At 41.0% G+C, this 23,453-nt stretch overlaps 1 long non-coding RNA gene across 1 annotated transcript in view; it reads right to left on the reverse strand.

Annotated features, from left to right (window-relative positions):
• LOC310760013 overlaps window positions 1-23,453 on the reverse strand; it is a 47,687-nt gene that overhangs the window by 23,298 nt on the left and 936 nt on the right. The gene's annotated exons all lie outside the window — the stretch shown is intronic.

Raw genomic sequence — 23,453 nt, forward strand, 5'->3', positions numbered from 1 at the left:
TTATGATAGTTGAACACTTAATCCTAAAAAAATGCCAAAAAAGGTCCTCTGTTGTTTCTTGGGAAGCTGCTTAATGAGTTGACCAGAATCCAAGGAGACTGAAGTGCAGCAGATGTTTAGCACTTCCTTTTGTTGGATGTGAATGCAGTCCCCATTATTTCCCAATCATGAGGAGCCTCGCCTCTTTCTGGGAAAGGAACCCTTTGCTTTTGCTGTCTAGCAAGTTCCTTTGTTTATCAGTGACATACTCAGGCTTTGGCAACCAGCAGCGTAATAGAGACATGTCAATGGAAACTGAACAACAAAATGGGAATTCCGAGAGGAGTCCTGGCTGCATCATTTTGTCTCTAATTTGGGTGATTTACAGCTTTACTGGAAACAGTAGACATCTGGGATTATCACATTTCATTCCATGGATACACAGAAGGCTGATAATGCACCTAATAACAGGCCTGGGGAAACTCTGGGCTTGGTCTGATACAAACAGAAAAATGTTCAGTTATGACAGCAACTGACATCATTTGGTTGTGTCTCTGAGCAGAATATGCTGGGAGAATCTCGAGGTGGTGCAGTTGGCTATGCCACTTTGGACTACAAGTCTATGATGCTGCTTTTGAATCCACTAAGCACCTCCTTGCACCTAAAAAGCTAGTGTATCAGGGAAAAAGGAGTTGATTGTATCTGGGAACATTCCTAAATGTGACCCCACCCCCCTCCTGCAGTGTGTATGAATAGCAAAGTCATGTTTTCACCACATCAGAGCTCAACACAACATTCTACTGCATGTGTAGAACCAGGACTGAATCTACACTGACCTTTTTAACGTTATTGGAACGATAATAGCTATATCATTTTAAAACGTTACGGGGAATACTGCTTAAAAAAGTTAATTACTTTAATGTTGGTTCCTCCATAACAGCAGTTTCCCTTACTGCCTGGTTCCTGGTCGTTCTGCAGCACCCTCAGTGTCACATTTTAAAAACACATTATTAATGTTCTAAGCTAAATGTAATGTGTCACTTACTTTTGGAAAATATTTCCTTAACCCTTTCTTAACATTATAAACCATGAATGCAGATCTGCCCCAGGTCCACTTTCTCTGCTGAATCACACGCATTGGCCCATTTTGCAATTGTATGCAAGAACAATAATGAACCTTGGGCTCACGTGCTCTCCCACGCAGTCTCCGCTCCTACACAGCTGTGAGGAGACTGGAAACATCAGTTTCCACTTTTAAGCTAACTAGAGTTCCCCATTAGATCCAAACTTAGGTTAAACTGTGGGTTTGCTAACAAGCAAGGAACATAACTTTGGTTGATCCTGGCTTGTTCAAAGAAAGTGGAGTTTTAATAATAATAATAATAATAATAATAATAATAATAATAATAATTTATTTCTACCGTACCCATCTGGCTGATTAAAAATACATTAAATCATCAGTCATTAAAAACTTCCCTAAACAGGGCTAAACTAACCAGAGTGACCTATTAGCAATTGGTGACCATGAAGAATGGCAATAGTTCTGCAGTCACAAAGGTGTCAAGCAAATAAATTTTATAAATAATATTGTGTCATGTATGCAAGTGTTCCTAATATAATTTTCTAACTAACTATTCCATTATTCCGGGGGGGGGGGATCTTAGTTTTGTACCAGCCATTGCCAATTCACTCAAGAGAAGACCCACTGCTTGCTTTAGAGTAAGTAGGATGTCATTTGCATTAATAATTGGCAGGATAAAAGTGATGAACAAGGGGAAAGCATCTGGGCCTGCTGTTTGTCCAGATGGCCTCATCCAAGAATTAGTATACAAAGGGGTCTTCAACATTATTTATTCAAATTTTAGGGTTCCTTTGCAGTACAAGGACATGAAAGATAGCCATAGGAGCAGCAAAAGAAGCTAGGAGTTCCAACTTAGCTTTCATAGTTTGTAGTTTGTATTGGATCCCATACCTGGAACTGAAGCAAAACAGGTAGAAGAAGCTTTTCGTGATGGTAGTTTTTTTGTGTTCTTACTGCTTTTAGAGAACATTCCCAAAACCTGGTGTTGATGGTGAGGGCCAGGATGACACATAGTGCCTCCTCATCAGTACTCCCTGCTATTTAATTTTAAAATAAATAAATAAAGTATGGATTGATTTAAACTGATGGGATCAATCAACTAACAGTGAAATCCTATATGTGACTACTCAGAAGTAATCCCCATTCAGTTCAGGGAGACTTAGTCAAAGGAAAGTGAGTATAGTATCACACCCTAAGGCTTCTATCATTGGGGAACAGGCCTAACTTTGGAGGAAGAATATAGCTTTCAGATTATGGCTTTTCTTCTGTTGCGTTTTGTACTTTTCCATGCAGAAATTACAAGATGCACCATAAAATGGTGTATGAAGAATAGGGCAGATGTGGTACCTATTGTCTCCTCTACGTTTTATTCATTCTGCATAGCTAATCTAGATTAAATTTGTTATTTTGAAAGACTGAAGAAGAGACCTATGAAATGTTGAATGAAAGGGAAATGAAAAGTTTTCACAAAACACTGAGTAGCATTTATAGTCAGGCAAATTTGCTTATAACATACAATAACGTTGCACAGTACCAGAAGCATTTTATCCAAGGCTTGCATAAAGCATTGTATTCAGCACATCACATCTGGGAAATCCAATGTGAAGGTGCCATTTTATAAACTATTTTCAGTGCACGGTAAAGCAAGTTTTCTTTGTGAAACACATAACATGTGGAGATGTATTTTTCCCTGGTGAGAGTTCAGCTAATCTCAATATCAGATGCCTAGTGTCAGGTGATTAGGACAACACATGAGGAATTTGTTATAGAGAAATGTGGACGGCAGGAGGGAAGTGTGGAGGGGAAACCTGCACATCTTTTTCAGCCTTGGGCTCCTAACTACAAATGGAATTCATTATCTAAAGACGTGGAATAGCTCTGTGTAGAATATTATCTGCAGTTGCTACCAGACAGCCAACAGTAGCAACAGAACTTCCCTATGATTGGTGGCGGGTGGGCAGAGCTAAGGGGTTGTCCAACAAAACACAACCACTAACTTCAGTAGAATTGTTCAGATGACTAATATTTATTCCTGACAACTTTATTCAGTGATTTTTATTCGCATGGGAAGTTCTATAGCCACAACCTGTTGATTAATCTTTGTTCTGAAGTCAGAACATTTTCCCATAGCATCTATGCAATGTCACTGGCATCAAAATGGAAGCTCAGGATACTAAATCTAGAGGTCTAATTTCAAAACAAGATGAATTTCTCCTAGAAGATGAATTTAGCCATTTAAATGGTGCTAAGCTGATGTGGTAGAAAGACCTATATTGTTCCATCAATGAAGATGATTGGAATAGTCTGTGATGACAGCCACCATACAAATCCATCTCCATGAGAAAAAGAGAATTAACTCTGGAATTAACCCGTAGGTGGTATTTAACCCCTTGCAGGCTGGCATATATAGCTCCTACGTCCTTGCCAAGATGTTGACAAGAAACATATACATACGTGATGGTCCTGTTCCGACATACAACCCTCCTGGAACTCAATTTTTCAAGAAAGAGGTAAAATCATTAACCATATGATTGCTGTTTCCCACCAGATGACACTCTTAAACTTATTTGAAACTGCAGAAAGGTGGCGTCCCATTTATTATTGGCCACCAGGGCTATTATTGTCAGACACCAGAAAGATTTAAATGGGAGTGCCTGGCGTGCTCTGGTCCATGGGGTCACGAAGAGTCAGACACAACTAAAATGACTAAACAACAACAGCAACCTCTTCACACGGTACAATAAAGTGTGGGAGATAGTCCTATTGGGGAAAAAATCTACTTGTAAATTAGAAATAGCAAAAGGATGACTCAGACAATTTGAACCCATATCCAACATTTGGAAGTCTATGGTTGCTGTAAGAAAATACAGATGACAATCTGCCCTCTCTACATGCACCAATGTATAAGCACAAAACAGACTCTGTTTTTTGTTTACTGTTAAGAAATGTATAAATAAGCTTCTGATTGGTATCCTTCCCCGGCACCCTGACCTTTTAATTGTTTATTGCATAATTCTTCATTATTATTTTTAGCTGCCATTAAAAATTTGTAAACTTTATTCCACAATTATTTTGAATCTCTGTATTTTTAAAAAATAAATAAAGATTACTTTTTTAAAAAAAAAAACAACCACCCCAGAATGGATGCTCATATTTAATCTGGAATTATCCTTTCTGGGGGAAATCTGCTAAATTGAAAAAGAGAACTTAGTGCCAACAACTCATTTGCAATGTTTCAACAACCCTTTTACATCTTGATTTGCAGTCAAACTCTTTATTACTAAGCTATTCCTCCTCATGTATACATGAGATTATGGGCTTCTCCAGGAAAACACCACAAACGTCCTGCCCTCAATAGTCTCTCCTCTTTGTCTAGGCAAATGTGCCAGTTTCAAGAACTGCAACTGAACCCTGAGAGGAATAAGGGCAGAAAGTTATAAGCTGCCTTCAGAGGTGAGAAGAGGCCAGGAGGTCTGTCTGTAATGCTTTTGAAAGAAGTTTACTAAACTAGAAGCTGTGAATGGCCACCCAAAATTTGGACTGTGTACCACTGGGACTCACCCTCCAAACCCTCTCCCACAAGCAAGGTCCTCCACCTTGCTGTTGCTACAACTAGAACCTTCTTTCTGAGAAAAGAACACAAACATCTCATACACAGAGAGATCTCTGGTGCTATTCTTTGGCCCAACACTTCAGATTTCTAGGAGCACCAGGACTCCCGCCAGCAAGACTGGAAGAAAGCTGCTTCTGTTCACCAGCACACACAGCATCTGTCTGCTTGAGGTTTGCTGGCAAGTGGAAAATGCAGGGCTGTCTTCAGTCGTTTTTGTAAGAAACGTACTGAAGAGAAGGCATGGAAGGAGGAGACGCCCAGACTTAAAATGGTGGCTACTCTACCTTGTTTAGGGTGTTCAGCACTGCACAAGATTACAATTGCATGAAGGGGAGTGCACTTGTTGGTCCCCCTGCCCTGTCACACCTCAGACAGACCACCCCAGCCACCATCTGTTCATTGGGACTATTCTGGGTACATAGGTTTCCCTCACAAATGAGAACCCTGACTAGGCATGGGGTCAAATCGTTTGGGGAGTCTAGGTATGTAGGGTGGACTCCCTCTTCCATACCTTCAGCCCCAACTCATGGCCATGGATGGAACCAAAGGATATGTCTAAATGCAAGGCCAGAAAGCATGACTCCACTCTCCTCCTTTACATTATGGTAATCCCATGGCCCATAATGCCTGAATAAGTCTTGTAGCTCTGAGCCATGCCTTCATACACTTTGGACGCAAAGTCTCTCAGAGAAAAGGGAAGTAAGGGCAAGGCAGGATTTTTTGTTACTGTTCCTTTGACAAACCTTTGGGGTTTCTATAAGATTCCCCAGGGACCTAGGAAAATACAGAGAAATGCTGTAAGCAGAATACAGTTTTGTTACCACAGTTTTCATATCAAATATGTTCTTACATTAAGATCTACCAAGATTATTCATAGGTGTCTGCCTGATCGAGGGAGAGAGAGAGAATGAAAATTTGAGTCCTAAATAAAACCTGGGTCAGAACTACTCCAGATTTTTGTATGCCCGGACATACCGTCCAACTTTTTCAGACCCAAAACTGGGATGTGCACCCAGGCGAGTCACATGACCTGTGCCTTGCTCTTGTCTGGAAAAAGTGCTTTTTTGGGTTGAGAGTACAGTGTGAGAGTGAGAGACAGGCAGCCAAAACGGCCACTGCAATCTTGCGCAAAGAAACGGCATGTCTCTTTTTTCAAGGCACTTGGCAGGTATGCTTAGACTTTGAAAGCAACCTCCAGACTGTCAGTATTTTGAGGGGAAAGATTAAAGTGCATACTGGAAATTTAGGTTTGCACAACTAACATGAGTAACACTCTGTTTGCACAACTAATGTGGGCAACCCTAGTGCAATAAATCCACTTTTTAAAAATCAGATTATTTATTTACTTATTGTGTTTAGGAAAGTGACTGGGAAATCTATGTACTGAAAAGTGTAAGATGAATGATTAATGAGAAGATGTATAAGCACCTCAGCGGAATACTTGTTGCTGTCTAACAAACCAGAACAAATGTTCAATAAAAACGGGGCATAGTCTGATTTCTGCATAAGCATTGTGCAAGCAAATAAACAGATCATGGGGAGGAACTCAAGAAAACTTCTAACCATTCCTAGATCAGCCATACTCCTCTCATGAAAGCTGGACTAAAGTTACTATTAGGAGCCACACCCAGAGCCTCACTCACCAGGATACACTGGCAAGGGGAAAGGAGTAGTCTATTGGTCCTCTTGGCTTGCTTCACCTGGAACCAGTGGCGTAGCGTGGGTTGTCAGCACCCGGGGCAAGGCAAGTAATTTGCGCCCCCTAACCCGTGGATTTGCGCCCCCTAACCCGTGGATTTGCGCCCCCTAACCCATGGATTTGCCCTAACCCCAGATGTTGCGCCCGGTGCGGCCCGCCCCCCCTGCACCCCCCACGCTACGCCACTGCCTGGAACTGCCTGAGTCAGTTCTCACATGCTGTGCTTTTAGTTTAAGTTTTGCATTACAAGCCATAGTCTGCCTGTAGGTGTGCTGGCTGGGGCAAAATATCTGGAGGGCTACAGGTTCACGAAAGCTGCTTGGACTAATGGTCCAGTTTTCTAAGACTTTAAGAACTCTGGATCAGAACAGTGGGAAGAAACTAATTTTTGAAGCTGCATCAAGAGTCCCTCTGCCCAAGATACAAAAGCAGATTTTACCTTATTTTGCTCTAGGGATCTGGGAATCAATCCACATGCCCTCTCTCTGCCCAAGATGTGCTCACAAGAGGAACAGAGAGCACTGTCTTTGCTGGTTTTGCAAGAGGTTTACTAAAGAGAAGGCACTTGAGAACTTGTGGCTGCTTGATCTAATACATTCCTTGGAATTGAGATCTCTTTGCTTTTCAGTTGTTGTTGAGAAACTGCAGAAACCCCACGTACCCAAGAGGCCACCAATTGCACTCATTTCTAGAAAAACATTTTTTTAAAAAAAAAAGTCTTATGGTCACATATCTAGTTTTCTAGTTCCACACTTTTCTGAGAAATAGTCTCAAAAAGCTTATTTTCTAAGGTTTTATGCACACAGTATTGTCTCATTGCAGCAGAGCAAGACCCAAAGTCACAGCAGGATCATTCATAGCTGACTAGCAGCCTTGAAAATGTTCCATGAATTAAGCTAAGTGTTGTAAGAAAATGAAGACTCCCTCATTTCTGCTACAGAAGGTTCCATATATTACAGAATATGGCTGTCACTTCCCTGTTCTAATCCAACTCATGTCACCTTTGGGACATTCATATTCTCTCTCTCTCTCTCTCTCTCTCTCTCTCTCTCTCTCTCTCTCTCATTTGTAAGAGCCAAATTTAATCCAGAGTTTTTCCACACTTATTTACTAGGCAGGTATAACTAGCTCAACATCTTCTTCTAAGGGCCTATTCAAGTGGCTTGTCATTGTGGTTGTGGCAAGGTCTCACGGGATTACATATAAAGGTGATTTGTTGCTGTGGCCGCTGTTCCTGCTTGCCTGAGTACTTGTACAAAGTGCTGAATAGTCCATTCATAAAGGAGGCCTCCCTGCCACCAACACAGCAGCCGTTCGTACTCCTGACAATCTGCAAGAATCAGAAAGCTCTGCAGTGTGGCTGAGCTGGAGCTTGGTTCCTTCCCCTGTCCTTACATCTGGTTTCAATATTTCTTGCCTTAATCTTCAACACTGACTCGTCTTGTTTGGCCCTGGACCTGGGCTAGTCATTGGAAATCATCATGAAGACATTTGGAAGAAGTGCTAGGGAAAATGCTTACTTTTTATGAAGGATGTGTCCCAAACTGGTTACATAATGTTTAATTTCAGCTTCAATACAGTGGGTTTTTCTTTTAATCTCATTATCCTACTGCATTCAAATCCTTTGCTTCTGCCTGATAAATGAACAAAACTCTGTACCCCAAATTCTCATCCCCTACTCAAAGCCCTTAAACTCAAGGATAATGGTAAAAATTGAAAAACACAATACAATTAAGTTGTTTGAGGGTCCCTTCAGACTGGTTTTTATTGTGGATGTATTCTGCATTGTGTTCTTAATGCAGTAATAATCCATTAGTGGCGGATTGATTCTGCTTTAGTTTGTTTTGCAATGTTTCCTGTCTGGAGAGGCTGCAGCAGGACAAAAGCAGGACACAGTAACTTTTTTGGTATAAGAAGTTGTGGAATTGCAGTAGGAAGTTATGGGGCAAGCACTGGCTAGAAGTGAAGCAGTGTGACCACCCCAAAACTTTTGCAGTGACAAAGTGGAATTGTAGGGTTGCCATATTTTGAAGAGCAAAAAAGTGGACACACTTGTCGACTTCTACTTTTAACTATGGATCGCTATAACGACTCATTTTACATGCCCATGAAACAGAGGATGTGTCCTGGAAAAGGAGGACATATGGCAACCCTGCACAACCCCTTCAATAGCATCAGGAACACAAAGCATCCTGAATGTGCAAGAACAAAGATGTCAAAAGGTTCCTTGATCTTTCCCATTGGAAATTGCAATAACTAACAAAGCGCTGGTTTTGCACGGTTTGTTCTTCAAGTTTAGTCAACTAGTTTTGTTTTGCTTGTCCTTCCTTTTTATTATTCTTAATTTCTTGAATAATTCTCTTAGCAACCCTTCTATTATATATAGGATTTATTTATAATATTTTGTTTCTACTAGAAATGTGGCCTTTGACCAAAAATTTAGGACATGATCCAGTCAAATTAAGCACTAATAAGTCCATTGGTTTCAACTGGAAAGAATTAACAGTGCAATCCTGTGCACGTCTACTCAGAGGTAAGTCACATTGACTTCAATGGGGCTTATCCCCAAGTAAATGGTTATAGGGCTGCAGCTTTAAGAACATCCAAATGCTTCCACATAAATTAATGAGATAAAAAAGTCATTCTCTTTGGTTGGATTGTGGTTTTACTTGTGCACACTGCAGGCTTCTTGTTGTTTCATGTTTTTTTCAAGATTTGTACATTCTGTAGCTTATAGAATGGGGCACCTGGGGATTTCCAGTTCTATTCCACATTGCTACAAATGAGCCCTTTGGGGCCTACGAACCATTTCTTGTGGGACAAGAGTCGGACCATTGGCCAATCTACTTCAGTCTTGTCTACACTGACTGGCAGTGGTTTCAAGCAGGGGGCATTCCCAGGCCTACCTAGAGATATTCGGGGTTGAACCTGAGGCCTTCTGTATCAAAGCAGATCTCACTGATACACCCTTGATCTGAGCTACGGCCTACCCATGTTGTTTTGTATGAATATATAGTAGTAGAAATATCATAGTTCAATAGTATAAATATGCTGAATTTCAAACACTTAACCTTAAACCTGTGCGATACATAAATCCCACTGGCATCTCTTACCATAACTTCTCACAGTAATGCATTCTTAAGGTACATTTTAAAATTATTATGAAAGAAAAGAAAAGAAAAGAAAAGAAAAGAAAAGAAAAGAAAAGAAAAGAAAAGAAAAGAAAAGAAAAGAAAAGAAAGAATTATTGGACATTTAATAAGGCACATTGGTTTTTTAAAAAAAACATTTTTATTAAAGATTTCTTGGTTTACAAAAGTATGTGCAATGTCTCTTTTTTTCAAGTTACATTTTCTACATATCAGTTTCATTTGTTGAGACATTAGTGTTACATTAGGAAGAAAAGGGGAAAAGAGGTGGAGGGGGGGCATGGTGAGTGGGAGTGGGGAATTGTTTAAGTCACAATGGGCTTCCATTTTCTTGCCAAAGTAAAGGATAAGCAAAGAAGAAGTGAAAAGTCAATATAGTCTGTAGACGTTAGATTGGAACCAAGACAGACCTGGGTTCAAAGCCATAAGGCTCACTGCATTGTTGGGTGAGTCACTCTTTTTCCTTCTTACCTCCTTTCTCAAGGTTATTATGGAGATGAAAGAGGATAAAATACCCAGCCATGAGTGGGAGATGAAAATTCAAACGTGATGAGTCAACTTTCCTGAAACATGTGGGCTCCAGCCCAAGATATTTTGTTTCCTCTTCAGCTGCTGGGGAACCATGGAGCAAAATTCACTTAATACAAACCTGGTTATCCTTCCTGAAGTGAACTCTGTTATGCATCTGAAACTGATTTGCAATTCAAAGTCAAGATGCTTTATAGCATTCCTATTTCCTTGTGCATATAATGGGAGTGAGTGCTTCTATTGGCTTCAATTCCAATAACTCTGGCAAGTCTGGCTTGGGAACAACTATATTCACGATGATATTCTAGTTAGGTGATTATGTCTTCTCCATTTGGATTATCACTTCTAAAAGTATCTGACAAAGATGGAGATAAAGATTCTTCTATTGTTGTGGAACAAGCTCCTCACATCAACGGATCCCACAGATCTGTGATTAGCATTTTTGTCCACACTTTTCACTTCTGTGACTCTTTCTGTTTAGTCACCTAAAATAGGCAAACATAATAAGATCTCTGCCCTGATCAAAATTTCCATAGGGAGGGAGAAAACAAAAGATGAAGATAAGGAAATGCATTTATATCTGCTTTGGGTTCATCTCAGTGGAGTGAGGAACAAGTATAACGGCCATTATTATGGGAGCACATGTTGCTTTGTTAAAACCTCTGCAAGCCACAGCTATTATCGTAGAACAGGTACTTCATGTACCACATCTATTTTCCATACCAGATGCAAGCAAAGGTTTTGCAGAGGTAGATTTAAAAATATATAAATAAATCCCAGTTTGCATGGAGGCAACATCCACATGAAGCTATTTCAAACAAAAATTTAATGTGTCCCAAACACAATAGACCTATTTCTTCTCACCCCCATAGTGGCAACTCAAGTAGCTATGCAGAATTTGTTGAGCCATTAATCCTGGGCTGAACTTAACATCTGATAGGTGCTTCCTTTCCCCAAGACAGTAGAGCCAAAAATGTCTTGCACTGCCTCTAAACCTCAGAAATGGTTTGTATAGGTGGATGTAGGGCCAGCATGGCACAGAAAATCTGAAAGCGAATCTCTGCTTCATCTTAGCAGCCTGTTGGGCTCACCTCTGTAAGACGGAACATGCAAAAGTGAAGAAGCTTGGGCTGGGTAGCAGAATGAGTCAAGGAGAAGATGGTAGTCCTTCTCTAGAGGGAAAACTTGGTATAGACTGAATATATGTTTTGCGGGCCCCAGAAGAACTCATTTGCCTGTATGTCATACTCTGAGACAGGACACCAAAGTTGACTCATAGGATAAAGAATCTGCTGATTTGGCAGCAAGGCAACACTGGTAACCCTGGTCTCCATACACCATGGAAAGCCATGCAGATGTCAATGATATTATTCTTCAAGTGAATTTACAGAAACTTTCTTTCCCAGATGTCATGCCTATGCTCCAGTGTTCATTTATGTATCCCCTATCCATTCCAGAGAGAAATGAAATATCCTTTGGTGAGTGAATTTCAGTGGGAAATGCAACAATGAGGATTCTCTGAAGACAAAAGTGAAGGATGGTTTTTGGTTCCAGGGCTTTGGTTTCTTCTGTTCATTTTGGATTTGTTTAGGCTTCTTTGTGTCTCAAGGCTTATTTAATTTTCAATATTTAACATATATATATATATATATATATATATATATATATATATATATATATATATTATTCCCTACTTTTAATGAAATTTCCAAAACTGTTCCAAAAAGGGCTAGGGAGAAAGTTTAAATATTCGAAAGAAGTTTCAATAATTCAAAAAGAACCTTTGTGAGCTGCCTATTTGTGGGATTATCATGCCATCGATAACAACAAAGGCTTGGGAAGCCATTCCCACACCCCACCCCACTTCCTCTAAAAGCGCCATCAATTACTGCTTTCTGATTAAATGAGATCATTTTAATAGTGAGAACTATTCGAAATAATGGTGTTAAAGTCTATTACACCCCACCAAAATGAAGGAGTAAGTGCCTTCAACCAGCCGTACAGTGTCAGGAGAATATTACTGCCCAGTGGCAAAGATTGCTTTGAAAATGAACATCAAAGCGAAGATTGCTTTGAAAAATGAACATCATTCTAAATAAATGAATCCAGCCTGCCACTTGCTATCAAACTGATTCTTGTTCTAGGGTCAGGACAACTCTTCTGTTTTTTCCAGTTTGACTTTTGGTCGAAGCATGTAAATATTATGTTTCCTACAGTAGGTGGCAGAGAAGGGCTGGTTCACCCCCCCTCCAATTTCTGAGTGACAGAAAGCTAGAGCATTCCACTCAGCCTGTCTACGGGCAGAATTCCCACTTGTTCATCTCGTGTCCATCAGGAGAAAATCTGAAACCCTGCAGGGATTCCCCCATTGCTTTAACATTTTGTGCATTCTGCTCTCAGCTTTCCACTCTGGCTCTATGCCTGATTTGGGTCTCTTCAGTTGCCACCCACACATTTCCATTATTGAAATGGATCCGGTAGCAGCACCACAACTCCCCACTCATTTCTTTTAGGTTTGCAGGGACCCATGCAGAAAACAAAGGGCATCTAGGGTCCATTCCTCACCAGATTTAGTACTGATGCATTTCTAATGCTGCTCATTTATGGTGCTTCTCATGTTGCCTCCTTAAATTATTTACACTATAAAATAATTACCTGCTATAAAATAATCATGAAAGGGAAATGAACTCCTAAAACCTGACAAGGCAATTTGCACACTGGGTGTGGTGTCGCATTATTGTAACACTGATGTTATTGTAGCATCCTGTGATGGCCTGTTTGAAAAAGGAAGCGCTCTTGATTATTTGTCTCCTATCCTTCCTCCAAGGAGCTCAGGCTGGCGTCTATGGTCTATCTCAGGGGTTCCCAGACTGTAGTCCACAGACGACTAATGCTCCATGTCTCTTATACTGTGTTTCATATGGCATTCTACGTAATTAAAATAGTAATATATGGAATAAAAGGAGCAATGCAAATAAAGTTTAAAAATATACAGCATCTAGCACAGCAGATTCCAATGCTGGAACAGGCAGAAAAACCATTAAGTGGCCTGCCAAAACTCTCTGCAATTTTCAAGTGGTCCAGGTTGGGGGTGGGGGCATTTGGGAATGACTGGTCTAATTCAAAGGCTTATTCAAATGTTTATCCTAGGCACATGAATGACAACTCCCATCATGCCTGGCCATTGGCAATTTCTTCTGGGGAGAAGCAGGGTTGCAGCTCAATTCTCATGATCCCAAGTGGGCTTTTATTCGAGCACATCATGCCTTCTTTTTGTATTATCAACACACTGATCCTGGTTTCCCTTTTTTAGCATACATCATAATATTTTCAGGTTGGACCCTTTTACAGTATTACAAATTCAACTGTCTGCTTCTGGGGCAAAGATATTTGTCTCCTCCCAGTTTGTTTATTTTTCACATTTGTCCTGAAGGTGCCTGTTGGACATGAAATGTTGGGCGAAGTCATGTTTTCTTTCTATTCAAGCAGCCCAGTACACTTGCCACTGAATCTGAGACCACTTCCATTCCAGATGCTTTGAAAATCAGTCACCAGATCGGTGTCCCTTTCCACACTCACCTGCTTCACTCATCTCACCACCTCATGGAGGCTCCACCAAGAGATCCATATGTTTACCAAAAGGAAAACGTTCTGAGTAGCTTCACAACCACATTGACAAGGTCAAGCATGGACTCTTAATTCATGAATGTATATATCTGGTTCTTGATCAGATCCAATGAGCTCTAAAGCAGTAAAGTGCTTTTTTTCCATAGCTGTGATTTAAGGCAAGTCCTTAAGAAAACACCATCTGTAGTAGTGCTATGGAAAAATAAGTGTTTCACACTCCATTATATAACTTAGTTTCATATTGCATAAAGCTCAGTTCATAATAATGGTTGGAAAGACATATCCCGAAGGGCAGAAAGGCAAGGCACTTTAGAAAGGATTCTTACCAAATCAGATAAATATATCTAATAAAACTAAAAGTACAGAGCACATTTTGTTCTCTGCAATACCAGCTGATGTTGGTCTAAATATAGCCCATCTGGCATAAATGGGTTACATGATGTTGTGTGGTGCTATAAAGTTTTAATAGATGCTTATTTGATTAGACCAGGATCATTCATTCGTAACTCAACTACTTGTGAGTCTTGAGCAATGTGGTTGGTTTGTATTTGGGGCCATTAAAAGTTTTTTATTACACCCCATGCTATTATATAGCCTTACTAATAGTTCCTCCTGCTGCCACCCATTGGCCACCTGCACTCTCAGAAGGATTAAATGAATGACACATATAAAAACGGCAGCCTCCATTTTATATTATATTCAAGGCAACGCAGTAGACACTATCAAAAAGCTTAATATTTTCTCATATGCTCCAGAGAGCAAGATAAATGTAACGTCAACAAGACACGCCACCTGTGGCCCAGTTCACGCTTTAAAATGTGTGTGTGCAACTAAACTGACAAGTAAAATAAAACCACCCAGTTTGTGGGACTTTCCAAACAACCCACAAGATAGTTCTGTTTTTGCAGGCTGTGGGTGATTCTGCCAGTCTGATATTTTGCATCAGGCTAATTGCATATAAAACAATGTCACATGCTATTGTTTTCCTTTGTTAACAGTGTTTTATAGATTGTAATTGTTGCACTGATGATTTGTTAATTATTCTGTATGATTTATGCTGCATTTGTGATGTTCTATTGTTTTATGGCCTGTTCTGGATGGGGTTGCATTCCCCTGAAAGAAGATATGTTGCTGGGGCTACTTCTGATCCAGGAGTGCCTATCTCCACCTCTGACTGGTTTGATAGCTCTGGCCCCTTTTGGTGGGGCCAGATGGGCTATATTGTTTTTTATTGAAGACAGAAGTGCCTGGTGTGCTCTGGTCCATGGGTCACGAAGAGTCGGACACGACTAAATGACTAAACAACAACAAATTGTTTTATCATGTTATTATTTATTGCTTGTAAGGTGCTTTGGGATTCATTTGAATGAGAAGTGGCATAGAAATATAATCAATCAATCAGTCTCTCGTACAAGCACACACACCCCTCACATGATTCACGTTTCATACAAGACTAATTTCCTTCATGGATAATATGCCTGGGTAGAAGACTGCACATGTACATATAGTCATACGTGATGAGCACATGCATGCCTGCTTTGTCATGCCTACATGTATCATGAAGTCCCTAATGGCAGGCACTTCCCATGCTGTGTGCATGTAATCAATGAGAAACTCATGCTCTTAACACTCCTTATGCATTTTCTGCTTGAAAAGCAGTTTTCTGCTTTGAAGCAGAATCCATTTGGTACAGTCATATTGTAGGCTGTATTCCTAAGTCCTGGAATGGCTTCTGTCATCCCAACAGAATTTCCCCACCCACAAGGAGAAACCACAAGAGGAAGCTGGCACAGGCCAGCACTAAGTGCTGCCTGGAAGTTCAGGCGGCAACAGTTTACTGATTGATTTGACAATTACCGATAGGGGCCAGACTATCAAACCAGTCAGAGGTGGAGATAGGCACTCCTGGATCCAGAAGGAGCCCCCGCTCAAATCTTCTTTCAGGGGAATGCAACCCCATCCAGAACAGGCCATCTTCCCACTCCCTGCTATCAAGAACTTGGAACAACTTAAACAGCTCTGTCCTTTCAGGATTCAGTTTTGATTTGTTGGCCCACATCCAGCCCATCACTGCCTCCAAACACCTGTCTTCCACCACAGCCATCCCTCCTGATTCAGATGGAACAGAGAAATAGATATGGATGTTTTCCACATATTGATGACACTTCACTCCAAAGATGACTATTTTTTCTAGTGTAAGTACTGTGTTCTGCTAAGGTAAGGAAATCTTTGAACACTCCTACCATATCCAGCAAACATAACAAGGATAGGATTGCTTTGCTCATGCTCTGAAAAGTACCACATTTTATTGTGTGTTTAACTAAGTTGCTTTGGGCTGACAAGCAGCATACAAATACAGTGGTACCTCAGGTTACATACGCTTCAGGTTACATACGCTTCAGGTTACAGACTCCACTAACCCAGAAATATTACCTTGGGTTAAGAACTGCTTCAGGATGAGAACAGAAATCGTCCTCTGGCCGCGTGGCGGCAGCAGGAGGCCCCCATTAGCTAAAGTGGTGCTTCAGGTTAAGAACAGTTTCAGGTTAAGAACGGACCTCCAGAACGAATTAAGTACTTAACCTGAGGTACCACTGTAACATAAAGAAAGGTGTTCTCTGTCGACCATTCTGTGTATTGTTAATGGCACAAAAACCCAGCCATGCCAGTTTGCTGTGGTCAGCTGGTAACCATAGACCACATTCCGATATAATGCTGGGTTGAAAGCCTCACTTGTTTAAAATAAGATGCATAGTTGTGAGAAGAGTCATTGCTTTCGTATATAACACTGACAGAGAGTTTTATCTTCTTTGTTCTCACTACAACAGCTCCTGGTCTATTAATATGCCACATGCGCAAAACATATAGTCTAGCACCATGAAGTGGGAAAAAGTGGTAATGAGGAGCATCTCAAACCTCAGGTTCTTCTGTAAGGCACCAAACTAACTCTGAATAATCAGTAGCGCAGTTGGGACTGCAAATTCTAAGAGGGTGGGTGGGGAAATCAGCCTAAATTAAGTATAACACACACACGGTGGCCCATAAGAAAAATGGCATGTCTGCTACCTTCTCCCACATTCCATCATTAGGACTGGGATTAGATGCAGACTCCAGGGCTCCATCAACTCTCTCTCCCCACCCCACTATCTTGCCTGAAGTAGCATTCTAGAGAACTCAAAAGCTTGCACACTTGTTTGTAACATTTTGGTTGGCCTAATAAAGGTATTGCCCAAATATAGATTCTGAAAATTAAGGGATACCATGTTCTGAGTTAGTTCAAGCCAGCTAACTCAACCGAGAACAGTTTAGGGCCATTTCAGCATGTTGGTGTGACCATTTTTTTGCAATCATCCACACATGGCTTTCATGTTAGCCAGTTTTTTTGTGTGTAGATCACTGCAAGTAACAATTACAAATGTCTGTATATAAATATGCACCTTGAGTAGCTACGTCTGGAGTGGGTGAAGGTTTTTGAGATTATACTGGACCTCAGCAGATCATACCAGCAAATTACACATATTCACTGGCACCATAGGTGCCAGCTCCTGGGGGGCTGAGGCACTTTCACCCCAATGTTGTTTTTTTAGGGGGCGGGGCCCCTCAATATTCAGAAGGCATTTAGCTCTGCCCCCTGTCTCCTCACAACGTCATGTGTGTGACATCAGTATATTACAACCCTGGTCCCCCTCAAGCATCTTGAGAAGATGACGCCTCTGACTGACACAGCGTAGCTTCCTGAGCCATCATAAGCTCTAAACCATAATATATGCATTTGTCTTCTTACGTTATACTCACTTTCACCATGTCAGGAGAAGTATTGCAACAGTCACCCCTGGAACCCTGGAAATTAGCACCCTTCTTACTTGTGCATAAGCAGAATCAGACACAATCCGTGAATTCTGGTTTTGTATGCAAAGAGTGTAAGAAATATCTGAGCAGAAGAAAAAAGAGAGGCTGACTTGTTTCTCTTCTTCATCTCTCTTATCCCAGAGAGGTTTCACATTATATTAGTGTTACCGAGGGTCCCCTCTGTACTCTCCGCAGCCAGTGCCTAGAAGCAAACCTGATGATAGTCAGTCTCTAAGAATGAGAATGGGAATCTTGTCACAAAGTGACAGTGCTAAGAGCCTTGGGCAGAGAGTCTGAAGTCAGCCAGCTGACAGCAGCAGTGACACCGGACGGCAGCTCTTTTCAACAAGACCCACCATTTCCAGCTGCCCTGAGGTTGGTGCTTCTCAAGGCAGCTCTCTGATCTGACTTTGACAGCATGTCTGGCTCAGTGTCCTTCATTGTACATCTTTCCCCATATGCAGAAGACAGAGAAAGAAAAGGAGAGAAGGCTAGACGGTCATTCTCACATAAGCCGGAGAGCTTATCTTCTGACAGTACTGAATCTCAGCAAGATGATAATGTTTCTGCGTCAGGGCACCATTCCACCGTGCATTTCTCACTCCTTCCTTTAACCCTGGGCATGAACACAACATGGGCTTTGTTGAGAGCTGCAATCACGTAATCTTCCTTACTGGTGGGGGTTGGAACTAGTTCTGTTATGAACAGATGGTCTACACAAAGATCTATGCTTGTGCTATAAGGGACTGCCTTTCAAAAACAGACCAAAAACTTGCACGGGTTCAAAATGCAGAGGCTAAAGTTTGGTTCTCATTGCTCAGAACACATAACTGTCAATTTCACTGTCTATGGGTTTCTGAGCTCAGCAGAAAGTACTGGTCTTGGCCTTTAAAGCCCTAAATAGTCCAAGACCCAGTTACCTTGAGGACCATTTTCTCTTATATAGTCCTCCCATAGAGGCCTTGCTCTCCATGCCATTGTCTCAGGCCCTTTGGTGAGTGAACATGAGTCATGAGTCCTTCCTATTAGCAGCTTTGTAGATGTAGAAAGAGTGAGGATTTATTTATTTATTTTGAACAGTGATTAAAAACTTCTTTAGCAACAGGAATTTGATGTTTAATTGTATTCCTTCTCAGCTCCTGCATTTTAGACTGCTGCTTTAGTTTAATATAATAGTTTGTTATTGCATTGGATTTGGCTTTTGGGGGGTACCGACAGATGGTCAGTATTTTGCACATACCAGAACTTTAGGTCTGCACAGTTAAAAGTGGATTAAAGCACTCTGTCACATCAAAAAGTGTGGGATCAATAGACGGTTAATGGGAAGATGTATAAACACGAGCAAATCAGAATGAATGTAGACTAAATTCTCATTATCAAATACTGGTCCAATAAACAAAACAGAACAAATAATCTGTAAAGCCCAGGCACAGTTTAACCACTGCATAAGTTTTGTGTGAGCAAATCAGGATGAGAGTTGAAGAAACAGGTCATCTGGGGGAGCCCTTGATATGTATCTCTGCTTTGTTTGAATTACTTATTTCATGTAGTTTCTCTGAGTACCATGTTACTGCAATCAGGTACATGTAGGGCTGCCTTACATGGTCCAAACATTTGAGTTGGGCAGCATGGATGTTAACTAGGACCAGCCAATTACAATCATATTATGCCAGGCCTCTGTCATCTGCACTGGCTTCCACTATTTATTTATTTATTTATTTATTTGCCCCAGTCCGTTAGGCTCCATCAACATCTGGAAAGCCACAGATGTTGGATCCCTGATATAAGCACATAGTACCCCACCTGGTTCAGAGGCATTTTTCTTTCTTGGAGTATACATGAAAAACAGGTAGCAGCATTTAGTCACAATTACATGCTTTAAGATTTTCCAAGTTAAATCAGTGCAAGTTAATTGCATGCTTAATTATCCTGTGATAATCAACAGAACTTACTTTTTATTGCATAGGATTGCAAACAGGATTTCTTTTCTCTGTTTTTGCTCGTTTGTTACAGCACTTTAATCCTACCTCTCCCACCATTTAAAAAAATAATAAAAACACAGCCCTGCCTAGCATGGCCAGTGATTAAGGATGCTGAGAACTGTAGTCCAGCAACATTGCTGTTTTTGTAAGCTATTTTTAATCTGTATTTTATTAAAATATTATTTTTATTATGTTGTATAAATGGCCTTAATAAAGTTTTTGTAGGGTAGGATGTAAATCCTGAAATAAAGAAAAACTACAACAGCATAATCCCAAAAGTGCTTAGTAGTTTGAGCTGAATTATGTCCATGCTTCCTAACAATACTACTGAGTAGACCGGGATTCCTTCCTTTTCCCAAAATGACTGTACTATATCATTATCCTCTTCTTGTTTTCTTACAGAAAGTAACTGTGTCTTACCAGTTCAATGAACATTAAGCGACTGGAAATTAGAATGTCACATACATAATGGAATACACTAAAGAAAAACAGTGAAATGGGTTGAGAGATGTGAAAGCAGCAGCCCACACACTCTCAAACAAAATTGTCTAACAACAGGGATATTAATAACTGCTCTCAGCCATTCTAGAATATTCTTCCATGGCTCTTGCTATCACCTACTCAGTTTCACTTTATAAGAGAGACACCATCCTTTTCTTGGGTCAGAATATTTTGGTCTCTTCTAATTCTTATTTAAAACCCCGCCACCACCTTACAAACAACGAGGTCATGTCACAAAGTATCAATCATGCCACAATGTCCAAACCAGAATGCCAGGTACCTCTTTCCACACCCCATAAGAAATCAGTGACATCCTTCCTGCTTTGCTACAGAAATGAAGATCCAAAACGAACACACAAAATAATAGCTTCAAACCAGCCTCCCACTATGTAATGCTTTCCATATGCTTTGGATCGCAGCTCCCATCAGCTGTGCTAGTTCATGTGTCACTCATGGGCACATGAAACAGCCTACCAGAAAAAGAAATGTATATACACCATTGGCATATCAGTGCTTAGTCAATAAGTAGTGCAATGCAAGTGGTTCCGATCAGGGCAATGCCTGCAAATCTGGCAGCAAAGTGGTGAAACAAGCTAGAAAAGCAATAAAGGGCAAAGTAAGCGTACTTTGCAGAAGGGGAGAGCACCTTTGGGTGTAGGACCACATTGTGTAAATCAGGATCAAAAACATGGAATTGACTGAGAAATCATGGGGAGATAAAACACAAAAAAAGTTTGGGGTGATTTTAGTACTCCTTGGTGCCAAAGAACTCAAATTCTCAACCCACATTCTTTGATCTAACAAAAAAAGACAATGGAATTTCTTAGGCAGTTTGTGGGCTATAAAAAGACCTCTGTGCATCGCAAGTTGCCAGGCATATGTTGCCCACCTGAGAGAGCGAGTGCTTAAGGTTACAGTGGGTTTATAGTGAGTTAAGCTATGCAAGGAGATTCATAATACCTGGAAAAAGAAGTCCTTTGGCTGAATGCAGGACTGTAACAAAATGAAAATGGGTACTTCTATAGCTCCTTTTATCCACAGATATCCCTCTAGTGCTCTTGAAACCATTAAGATAAATGTAAAAAAGAGAAAGAAACCCTGAAGCACATGATGCTGACAAAATGGAAAGCTATGTAGTTTTCTATTTAGCCAGAAATAACCTCCTTTTTAAAATGACTCCTTTTCAAAACCAATGTCAGATTCTCTGTTGACGTGCGTACACAGGAATTGAGCCATTAAAATGCATGAGCCTGCCCCAGTTTCGAAGAGGAGAGATTTGGGATCTTGATGGCTGTGCAATACTAGATATAGGAATGAACCCACGTGATGGAAAAGCTACCAATGAATTTCAAACAGATCTTAGAAAATATTAAATGCTCGACCCTGGCTGTCAAATCAAGCAGTAAAACTCAAATATGAGGAATTAGACATCAAATAACAAATATCAGGTGTGAAATATCAGATACTGACAGCATGGTCAAATGTTAAATTGTCACCACAGTCTATTTCTCCTGCTAGCATGTCACAGTATGGAAAACTGGAGAGAAGCAAAAGTGAGGAAATACTAGGCTGAGAAGAAGAGGCAGTAAGAGAAAAAATTAAGAATTGAATACTCGTCTGAAGGGGAAAGATGTTATGTATATATCATCCCTGCCCTGCAATGAGGCACATCCTTATTTCATGTGATCCCCATTTTTACTCCTTACTTGGTTTTGTCTTTCACAGGAACACAGAAACCAAGGAAGTTCCCTTCTATTGGGCCATCTAACTCAGTATTGTCTACACTGACTGGCAGCAGCTGTCAGGGGTTGTATCCCAGGCCTACTTAAAGATTGAGCCTGGGACCTCCCGAGTGCAAGGCAGATGCTATGCCCCCCCCCAACACTTTACATCAGCCTTCCCCAACTTGGTGCCCTGCTGATGTCGCAGGACTACAACTCCCATAATCGCCCACCGCAGGCTGTATACTACGGAATGGGGGTTGATGAGAGGTGTAGTCCAAAGATGCCTAGGAAGGGCCGAGTTGTAGAAGGCTGCCTTAAGTGAATCCCATTCAGAGCACCCTACGTAAGAGTGACTTTCTTCTGCCGTCTTTTATTTTCTGCTGTGTTTGTGACAGACAGTAAGTGAGGGAATAACAACAGACAGACAAAAACATGGATGGAATTCTCTAACCAAGGAAGAAAAGGGTTGCCCTTAGGCACACCTTGCAGCCGTTTCACTCTGTCCTTTCACATGAGGATTGAAGATTTCCTGGAAATTTGGCTGATATGGAAGGCTCAGGAAGCACATGGTTGCTTTTTCTTGTTGCCAAGCCTCTTGGAACAGAGCATTTCAGAAATTGCTCTTGAGCTTAATTTTCATTTGTTAGTGTGCAGACCACCTTTCTGTATAGAAATCTTCAAGGCAGTGGACAGAGCATAAAACCAAGCTGTTCTCTGTACAGCCAAGTGTTCCCTTGTAGGCTTTATTCTGCTGTGCTTGTCACAGTGTGTCCAGAAGGGACGACTCTGCCACAGTGAGATCAGGGGAAAAAAACTCTTGCTTTGTTTATGAAAGAAACTTTCTTACAATATTGCCAGCAAAGAAAGCGCTACTGGGATGGGTAAAATGCAGAGACATCTGTGTTTTTCTGGCTTTAACATTGGAATATAATATTTTATTATATCTTCATCCCATCCTTAGGAAGTCCTGCTTAAATCTTCTCCAGTCTGACCTTGGCATAATTTGCTTCAGTTTATGAGTCTGGAAAGGTGGGAATGTTCTTGGAGTTTGCTCTCCTGTTCAGTGTCTGAAAGTCATGTGTATAGGGTTTATGAAAGGACCTTTGTCCTCCTAGGAATGCTTTCAGAAAGCCTCTTTCATAAGTTGCATGTACATTGCATTCTCTCAGTGGCTACAGTACCAGAAACATGCAGCTGGTGTTTACTTTGGGGGCAAATCCCCCCACTGACACCAGTGGGGTTTTTCCTCTCAATGCAAAACCACCTTCTAGATGAGGGATTTCCTTCAGCACTTCAGCAGGGGAAGAAAGGGTTAAATTTCCCTTACACAGCTGACAGTGCTCCTGCTACCAGTCAGCCACTGCCATCTTCAGCTGGTGCTAACTGCACCTTTCAAAACCTGCACCTTAACACGCACATCAAATTCGACCTGAAGACTTTGCACATGCGGAAATGCAACCTCACCTTTACTTCTTAATTACAGTTTTGCTGTTTCTTTACAATGACAGGCGTCATCAACGTTTTTGGACTAGTGGGCACATTTTGAATTCTGAGGGAATGCTAGGGGTTCAGGTCACAAAATGGCTGCCATGGAAAGGGCGTGACACAACACAAAATGGCTGCCACAGGGCGCATAGCATAACACAAAATCACAGAGAGACAACAACAACTAAGAGCCCTAGGCTTTCCATAGGAAATCACCTATGTCCTGCTGGTCCTGA

The sequence above is a fragment of the Podarcis filfolensis genome (assembly GCF_964270895.1).
Source record: "Podarcis filfolensis genome assembly, chromosome: 3".
Taxonomy (NCBI): domain Eukaryota; kingdom Metazoa; phylum Chordata; class Lepidosauria; order Squamata; family Lacertidae; genus Podarcis; species Podarcis filfolensis.